General features: G+C 40.3%; 2 pseudogenes; both read right to left on the reverse strand.

Annotated features, from left to right (window-relative positions):
- Positions 1-425: 425 nt before the first annotated feature.
- On the reverse strand, positions 426-2,844 carry LOC101570177 (annotated as a pseudogene).
- Positions 2,845-7,998: 5,154 nt separating this feature from the next.
- Positions 7,999-9,010, reverse strand: part of LOC101567799 — a 1,747-nt pseudogene continuing 735 nt past the window's right edge.

Consider the following 9,010-nt stretch of genomic DNA (forward strand, 5'->3'; position numbering starts at 1 on the left):
ATTTCACAGCATTTATTTTAATACAGTGTTGTCTTCCAACAAGTATTCATAAACATTTGAGAAAAGGAGACAAAACAAATTAAAGTATTAACTGCTTCTTTCCATAAACCAGCTTCTGATGTTCATTTTTGCATCCTGTTAAAGCTGTTGAATTATTATTTCCTGCATCCTTGTTGTTTTTGAAAGATTTTTTCCTTTCTTGGTCCCTAGCTGCAATGATGTTGTAAAGGTCTGAAAGTCTATTCATTTTTGTTTGAATGGCTTTGCCAGTTTTTAATTTCCTACATGTATCTTTGACTCTCCTTCATGTAGTCTATTTCTTTCCTATATTGCTTATTCAATGCTTGCATCATTTTTCTATTCTCCTCTATTTCTCTTTCTTTCTTTCTTTTTTTGTGAGTGGCACCAGTTTATTGGTACTGCCTCTAGAAGAAGGTGTTGGGCCTCTTGGTGGTAAAGTGTGGCTTGTGCTGGTGATGCAGGACCCAGTGAGGCAGCGAGTACTTGATGTTGGAGTTGGGGAACTGCTTGACAGGGGGATGGTGGCACTTGCTGGCTGCAGTGTCCTCCACCTTCATGATCTAGATTGAGTGGGCATGAGCTTGGTGCTGAGTGACCATGTCCTGGTCACACTGGGTGATGGCTCCTGCTGTGGTCAGGTCCCGGTACCCCTGGTACATGTTGTGGGTACCACTGCGGAATTCATAGCACACCCAGATGCTGAAGTTCTTCACCTGCAGAGGCGACTTCTCAAACACCTGCCCACAGTAGGCAATCTCCCTTGAAGATTTCTTCATCTTCTTCAGCTGGGACACGAAGTACCAGAACCAGGACTTGGTGATGACATGGTTGGGTATGAAAGTCTGCATGCAGTAGAGAGGCAGTGTGTGGCACTTTGGAATGGGTAGACAGTGCCCCACCACCTTGTATTCCTGGAGTGTGCCCAAGAACTTAATGGCACTCCCCTCTTGCTGGCCACCACCCACAAATAGCTCTGCTCTATTTCTTTTATCAGCATCTTCTTTAGAAATGCTTAGTAATTCTTTCATTATAGTTATCATCTCTCCCCCCCTCCCAGTGATTATTTCTGATTTCCACAATCCCTTCTGCAGGTGTTTCTTTACCTCAGTTGATATCATTTCCTATATTTCAGGTATGTTACTTCCTATTTCTTCTATGCTAGTGTCTCCTGGATTTGTTCTGGGTGTGTTCCAAGCCTGAGATTACATTTTGCTCCTTCTTTTTGTCATTTTCTCTTTCACTGAGAACACTTTGTTTTGAATTCTGTGTTATCTTGTTTTGTTAAAGTTTAATTGTAGGTAGCTTTACGAATGGAATCAGAACCTCTCTGTCCAAAGTCTGTCCTTTAGGTGTCTCTTCTGTGTCAGAGATACTTGTTTTGTTGTGTCACAAGACTGTGCCTTCTCTATTGATTAAAAAATGAGATAGCTATTTCTATTTGGCACTGTCATCCTCCATCCTTCGGTACACAGTTTGAGTGAATTTTTACCCAAGCACCTCCTGATATTATTACCCAAAGGAGAACATGTGGTTAACGCAGATATGGTATTCTACTTACAGTACTTCCATGAACAATACTAATGACAGCAAGTGAGATTTAGAAATTAACAAACTAATGGTTTTGAATTTTAGACCATAAGAACAAGCACTATGGCTATATAATAAAGTAGATTATAAATTGGGAGTTTGTCTGTAAACTAGTTCCCCAGAGTTCTGTCTAGGCACCTCCCCTTCATGTATCTGGTGCTTTCCAGGAGACGAGTTCACCTGAATTACTCCATGCCTCAAGGGTCTTCCCTTAGGTCTGGATCTTAGTCTGTGCCTGACTGAGCCTAGCAGTGCAGTTCAGCTGACCTAGCCCAGCTGCAGGCCTCAAGCCCTCTGAGAACTACACTGCTAAACTCTGCCTGCCAGGCTGTGCAAGGGAGCTCCTTGGGGCCACATGCGTGAGCTCTGGTATCATTTCTCTATTACAATGGAAAACAATTCTACAAACATATTGGCATAAGGGCTGAGGATACAGCTCAGTGGTAGCGCAGGCAAGGCCTTGGGATGAATATCAAGCAGCGTCTCCCCACTAAACAGTGGCTTACAATAGAACCCATCTATTATCTTTATTTCTGTGGGTCAGAAATGCAACTTTGTGCCAGCTCAGGGTTTTGTTTTATTTTTCAGTTTGTTTTGTTTTTCTCAGCATTTCACAGACAGGAAGATGCCAGCCAGGGAAGCGATTTCATTTAAGGTTTGGAATTCTTTCCTATGCTTACTCATTCTTGATGAGTATAGTCCTTGTGGATAGTAGGGCTGATTCTTTCATGCTATTTATTGGAACACTGCTGTCAGCCTTTAGAGGCCACTCTGTGTCCTTGTGATGTGGCCTTCACAGCTCCATAACATTTCGCTCCTTTGGAACCCCCCGAAGGGTCCCTGCTTTTGTTTCTTGTCTCTTTTAATAATACTCCTGATTATATCATGACCACAGAGGATGTCATCCCTTTTGATTAACTCAAAGACAACTGATTAAAGACTTTAATTGTATCATTTAAAACTCCTTTGTCACATATATGGTACCAAAGTTACAAGAGTGTTGTTCCATCACTTTTGCAGACAAATAAGAACTGACGGAAGTCTGTGTCTGAGATGGGCACACACAGAGAATCACTCGTCAGTTATAGGGATACATTCTGAGAAATGCCTTATTAGCAGATTCTGTCAACGTGCTGACACAGGTAGATTGTAGCTGCATGAGCCAAGATAGTCCCAGGTGACATAATCTTTTGGAACTACCATCATGCGCACAGTCTGTTGTTGATGAAACATCATCGTGACGTACTCCAGTACACATGCACATGCGCACACACACACACAATGATAAGAATTTTGAGAAATATCTTAGAATGTTGCCTACTATATACTTGGGGAAAAACACTTTTTTTTTCTTGTTTTGCTTCTAATTTTATTTTATATTTTTTATTTTATTTATTTATTTGCGGAACTGGGGATCGAACTCAGGCCCTTGTGCTTGCCAGGGAAGCGTTTATTCCACTGAGCCATCTCCCCGGCCCCTACATTTCTATTTTAAAGAAAAATATGACAATAAAAGAAATGATATGGAGTTTCCAAAGAAGATAATAGGAAATTAATGCTGGTTAATACATTGCACGTTTTTAATCTTCAAAGGACTTGCTCAGATTGTAAGATACAAGTGTGCAAGATAAGGAAAACTCCTTTTGGTTTTGTTAAGTTTCATGTATGTACTACGTATTTAAGTCAAGCAAGAATCTGTATAACTGCCATGAAGATTAAGAATAGGGAAAGAAACTAGTGCAACAAATAAAGAGTTTTAGAACAGGGACTTCTTCAGAAAAATATTTTAGGATAAAATTACTCTTTAAGTCTCTTAACACTACTTGCATTTTCTCCACTTACAATTGTTTCTTCATCTCAAGTATAATGAAATTAAGTTTCACCTGAGTTGCACTGATTCACGAGAAAAGAGAGTAGGGTAGAAATTCAGTTCTCACTGAAGACTTTGGAAAGCAACAGAGATGAGCCTGCAACTTACTTGGTAAATATTTCCAAAGAGAATTACTATAGTTTTGGACCCAGCTTTTATTCTCTGAAGTTATTCAAAGACTATACCTGTATTGCTCATCTATAATCTGAAAGACAGACCAAACAGTGACTGATGGCAAGGTGATCGTCTTAGACTATGCCCCCAATAGGACCAGCATAGGACAAAAGCAGAAAATAGAACTGGAGATGTACCACTAGTTCCTAGAAGCTTGCAGAAAGGAAAAATGGATCATCAATGTTATGGCTGTATAAGGAGCCAACAAAAGTGTTCGTTAAGAAACAGTGCCAGATTGAAACATCTCTCAGGCTTTGAGAGGGTGGAATGTGCTGAATTAATTCAGAATATTCTCATCTCCCTTATTTCGTCCCTCCCTCAATGAAAGAAAGGTTCCAAGAATAAATTAGCCAGGTTGCTGCAGAGGAACAGAGAAATGTATAACAATGCCAACCTTACCCTTTGTGAATTTCCTGTTAATACTGATACTGTGATTAATTTTATGATTCAATTTGACTGACAGATAGGTGCCCAGACGTGCTGTTAAACACTTCTCTGAGTGTGTCTGTGATGCTATTTCTGGATGAACTTAATCCTTGAACTGATAAATTTGAATGTGTAAACTAAGTTGCCCTCCCTAATGTGGAGGATTCAGGTAATGGAAGATCTGTCTAGAACAGAACGGCTAAAGGAGAGCTCCTCTCACCTGACTTCTTTGAGCTGGAATACTGGTCTTTTCTTGTTGTCAACTCTTCTCTAAACTGAAAGTTTGCTTTTCATCAGACTTTGCGCATACCAGCTCTAAGACTGGAGTTACGCTGTTGGGTCCTTGTTCTGCCAGCTCACTCTGCAGGCCTTGTCAGAGTTCATACCCACAAGACAATTCCTTGTCAAAAATGCTTCTGTTGGTTCTGTTCCTCTATAGGACTGTGAATAATACAAATGTGGAGCACATATTTCATTAATATAGGATTTTTTTGCGTATTTGTTAAGTTTGATTCCTTTTTGGAGTGGATTTTGGAAGGTAGGATAACCATAGGTCTCTCAGGGATATTCAAGTTGCGAATAATGAACAAAAACTTCACGGAACTGTTTAATACGTGCATACAAACTTAAGAGTACAGACTAAAAGGGAAAGTGTAACAACAACAACAACAAAACCCCCAAAGTTGCCTTTTAATCATTTCTTGCAATTCAACTTAGTCCTTTAAAAGGAAGTGCTTTGGGGCCAGGGAGATGGCTCAGTGGAATAAGTGCTTCCCTGGCAAGTGCAAGGGCCTGAGTTCAAGCCCCGGTTCTGCAAAAAAAACCCAAACAAACAAATAAAAGGAAGTGCTTTTATAAATGTTAATTTCAGTGAACTTAACCTGTTTATGATTCGAAATAAAAACTGAAGGAGAGTGAATGTCAGTGGATGACGAGAGCCAAAGTGACTTTAAAAGTGAGTAGCAGCGATAGCCGAAGTGAGGCGAAAAGGGTAAGAAGTCATACTGTGTGGCCATTGAGAGGAGAATTGATATTGGAGGTACAGCTAAAATAAAAATGAGGACGTTATGTAGGGAAATACGCTTAGCGGTTAAGAGATTAGGCTGCTGAAATGACTGTCTACACAGGCATAAGGAGAAAGGAGCACTGCAAGCATGACTGAGAGGGAAGTCTTGGAGTACATAAAGGAAGGCAGAGGAGCAATGACTCCAAAAAATTGCAGGACGGTGACATTTACTTTTAGAAAGTTAATCTTAGTGTTGGGCTTCATAATGTTTTATTTTACCTTGCACTGGCCTAATAAACATTTGTATTGGTTTTCACACTGCTGTTTGAAAGAATAATTAAAACAACTAATAATAGGGTTGCTCACACAATAGAATATATTTCCCTACAGTCTGCAGTCCTGGAGTAGACATCCAAAATCAGGGTGTTAGGAAGGCTATCTTGTGTCTAAAGGTGTCAAGGAAAAGATGCTTTTGCCTTTCACAGCATCTGGCAGCCCCTGTCTTTTATTTCTTGTGGCTGCCTAACTTAAATCTATGCCTCCAAATTTACACATAATTTTCTCTGTGCAGCTTTGTCTAAATTTATATCTTCTTACAAATATTCCATTCATTCATTACTTTTTAATTAATTACATTGACTGGTACATTTTAGGTATACATAATGATCACATTCATCATAGAGGATTTGTACCTGTACAACACATAATTAATATATTTTCCCACTCCCTTATCTTCCAATCATTCTTTCCTATCTTATTTATAAAAGCTTTCACTTTTTCCTTCTTTTCTCATTATTTTTTTTTCCTTTCCCTTAATTACTTTCTCTTCTCCTCTCCCTAGTTTCCCTTCCCATTTGGACATTTTCTTCCTATTTTACAGTATCTATTACACATTTTGGTCCTTATTTACACTTTCAGTTTCTCATACCAGAGAAGCAAGAAAATATATTCATGGGCTTCCAATTTATTTTAGTAATTAATATGGCCTCAAAGTGCATACATTTAGCTAGAAATTTTTAAATCTTATCCTTTTTTGTGGAAGAGTAGTACTCTATTATATAAAAAGCTATCCCTGCTTTATCCATTCATCAGTTGATCATTTGGGCTATTTCCAAGATTTAGCTATTAAAATCACACCATTATAAACATGGATATGCATACATTGCTATGATATAATGCTTTTAATTCCTTTGAGAAAATACCAAGGAAAAGAATACCTGGGACAAATGAAACCATCAGCCCTAGTTTTTTTGCAGAACCTCCTCATAACTTTCCACAGTGGTCACACGAGTCTACAACAGTGGAGAAAGCATTAGTTTTCTCCAAAGTCCAGCCAGCACATATTATTTGTTGTTTCTTGATGCTAAACATTCTTTCTGAAATGAAAGGGAATCTCAGTGTTCTTTTTATTTGCATTTATCAAATGACCAGATAGTGAACATTTTTTCATGTATTTATTTGTCATTTCTACTTATTCCTATGAGAAGTATCTATTCATTTTAGTTGTCCATTTTTGGGTTGGGTTTAAAGACCCAATTTTTTGGGTGGGTCAGATTATTTTTGTTTATTTTATATTCTAAATAGTAGTCTTTTATTTTATTTTTTAATGTATTTGGTTGTTACAGGGTCTCACTATATGACTTCAGACTCATGGTGATCCTCCTGTTTTCAGCCTGCCCAGTGCTGGGATTACAGGCATGCACCACCACACCCTGACTCTGTCTGTCTCATCCTGCCCTGGGGTGGGGCTGGAGCAGCATGTGGTTCTTATGATTGAACTAAGGTCCCTGCACTTGCCTAAGTTTGCCTAAGCAGGTGCTTTAGCCCACCAAGCTATCTTGCTGGCCCCAGTAGTCCTTTGTTTGAGGAACAGCTGGCAAACATTTTTCCCACATTATGGGTTGTCTCTTTTTTTTTCACATTGCTTTAATCTGAATTTCTTTCATGTGTATGATTTTTTTTCAAAGTTTTATTGATAAACAGATAGCAATGAGACAGTTTCAAATCAAATCGGAATTCTCTTGACTATCCTGGGGGTTTCTCTTGGTGTGAAAAAGGTTTTTAGTAAGATGAAGTCCCAGTTGTTGATTCTTTGTAAAATTTTGTTTGTGGTCTGGGTTTTTTTCACAAAGGCTTTGCCTACACCAGTGTCAAGAGTTCTCTCTTCCAGCAGATTTAGTGTTTCTGTTTTAATATCTATTTATTCACAAGTGCTTGCCTGGAAAGTATAAGGTCCAGAGTTCAATCTCTGGTACCAAAAAAACAGTTATTTATTTTATTTTCTTGGTACTGGTAAGTGAACTCATGACCTGTTCTTGTCAGGCAGGCCCTGTGATACTGAGCTATATTCCCAGCTCTGTCTTAATATTTAGATTGTTGATCCATTTTATTTTGATTTAACTCATGGTGAAAAATATGGATCTACCTTAAGGCTTTGGCCTGACACCATTTATTAAAGATGCTGTCTTTCTTTTAGTGAAGAAGTCTGTCTCCTTTGTCAAAGACAAGTTGTCTAAGTTTTGTTTTGTTTTTTTAACCACATCCAGCTGGCTTGTTTTATTGGAGGCGGGATGTAGCAATAACAATGCGAAGACAGCTGGGACAGCAGGCTGGGAAGAAGATTGTCCCATCCCCATATTGCCCACTGCCCCTCCAAAAGAAGCAACTACAGGGGAGCAGCTGAGACAGGACCAGGGCATGGGGGAAGGAGACACAAAACTGGAGGGCAGGAGTGAGGAGACCATGCATGTGCTAGGAGGCCCGTGGCGGAGGCTGTGTGAGTCTGTGTCTCCAGGTAGGCATGTATAAATATAAAGATAAGCCCTTCGTTCTCCCCTCTCCCTCTGCCGTGCTGCTCACCGCCATCCCAGGGTCTTTCCACATGGGAGGGTGAAGGGAAGAGGTGAGCAAGTCATCACCGAATTGCGATCAGCTCCACATCCATCAGCTTCTGGATCTTCTGCGCTGTTACAGGGCTTTTTAAGTGTTCACTGAGTACCTGGGGGGTCCTTCTGCATCTGCTCCAGGATGAGCCTCATGGCTGGGTCACTCATTACCTGCTGTACCTCAAGGTCAGCCATGGCCCGGGAATTCACATCCTCAGAGTTATCGTGCCTGAGGTACTGAACCATCATACTGCATTGGTACCGTTAGCAGCCTCCTTACAGCTGGAATCCAGGTCCAGTGCCTTCTGGTACACATCCATGGCCTTTGTGTAGTCCTTCATGGCCTCCAGTGCAGCGGCTTTCAAGGTGTAACCTTTGATGAAGGTCAACTCCAGCTGGATGCACTCTTCGCAGTCCTTGAGCGCCAGCTGTAATTCCAGGAGCTTGGTAGAGCAGGCAGCTCAATTGCTGTACAGTTTGACATCTTATGGGTCCCATTTAATGGTTCTGTATAGCGCTTCATGGCCTGAGGATAGTCTCTTTTCTGAAAACACTCATTTTCCTTGTTCTTTTCCTCCAAAGCCAGGTCAGAGTTGGTGTAGGCCAGCCCTCTTGCTCCTTCAGGATTTTCTCTGCCTGCAGGCACTTCTTCAGTACATCTGGAGTTCAGTGTTCTGCCCAAGACTTATTTTAGAAATGGATGGCACCCTTATACTTTTCCTCTTGGAAGTAAGAATTGCCAATTCGAGCATAAGCTTTGGCAATCTGTCGATAGTCTTCTCGATTTTCTCTCCCCACTTCGATGGCCTTCTCACAAAGCTCCCGGCATTTATTATAGTCACTCTTTTCAAAGTATACCACTGCTTGATTGGTAATGTAGGTCATGTTGGTGGGGTCCAGTTCCTTGGCTCTGTCATAATGCTTTAGTGCTGTGTCAAAATCTTTCTTCTTGAAGACATCATCCCCCAGCTCTTTCTTTTAGTTCCTGTTTCGTATTCTCTGGAAGATCACCTTCCATGGACTCTGGCTTCTTCTCCTTTT

This window comes from Octodon degus, unplaced genomic scaffold (assembly GCF_000260255.1).
Source record: "Octodon degus isolate 3935 unplaced genomic scaffold, OctDeg1.0 scaffold00004, whole genome shotgun sequence".
Lineage (NCBI taxonomy): Eukaryota > Metazoa > Chordata > Mammalia > Rodentia > Octodontidae > Octodon > Octodon degus.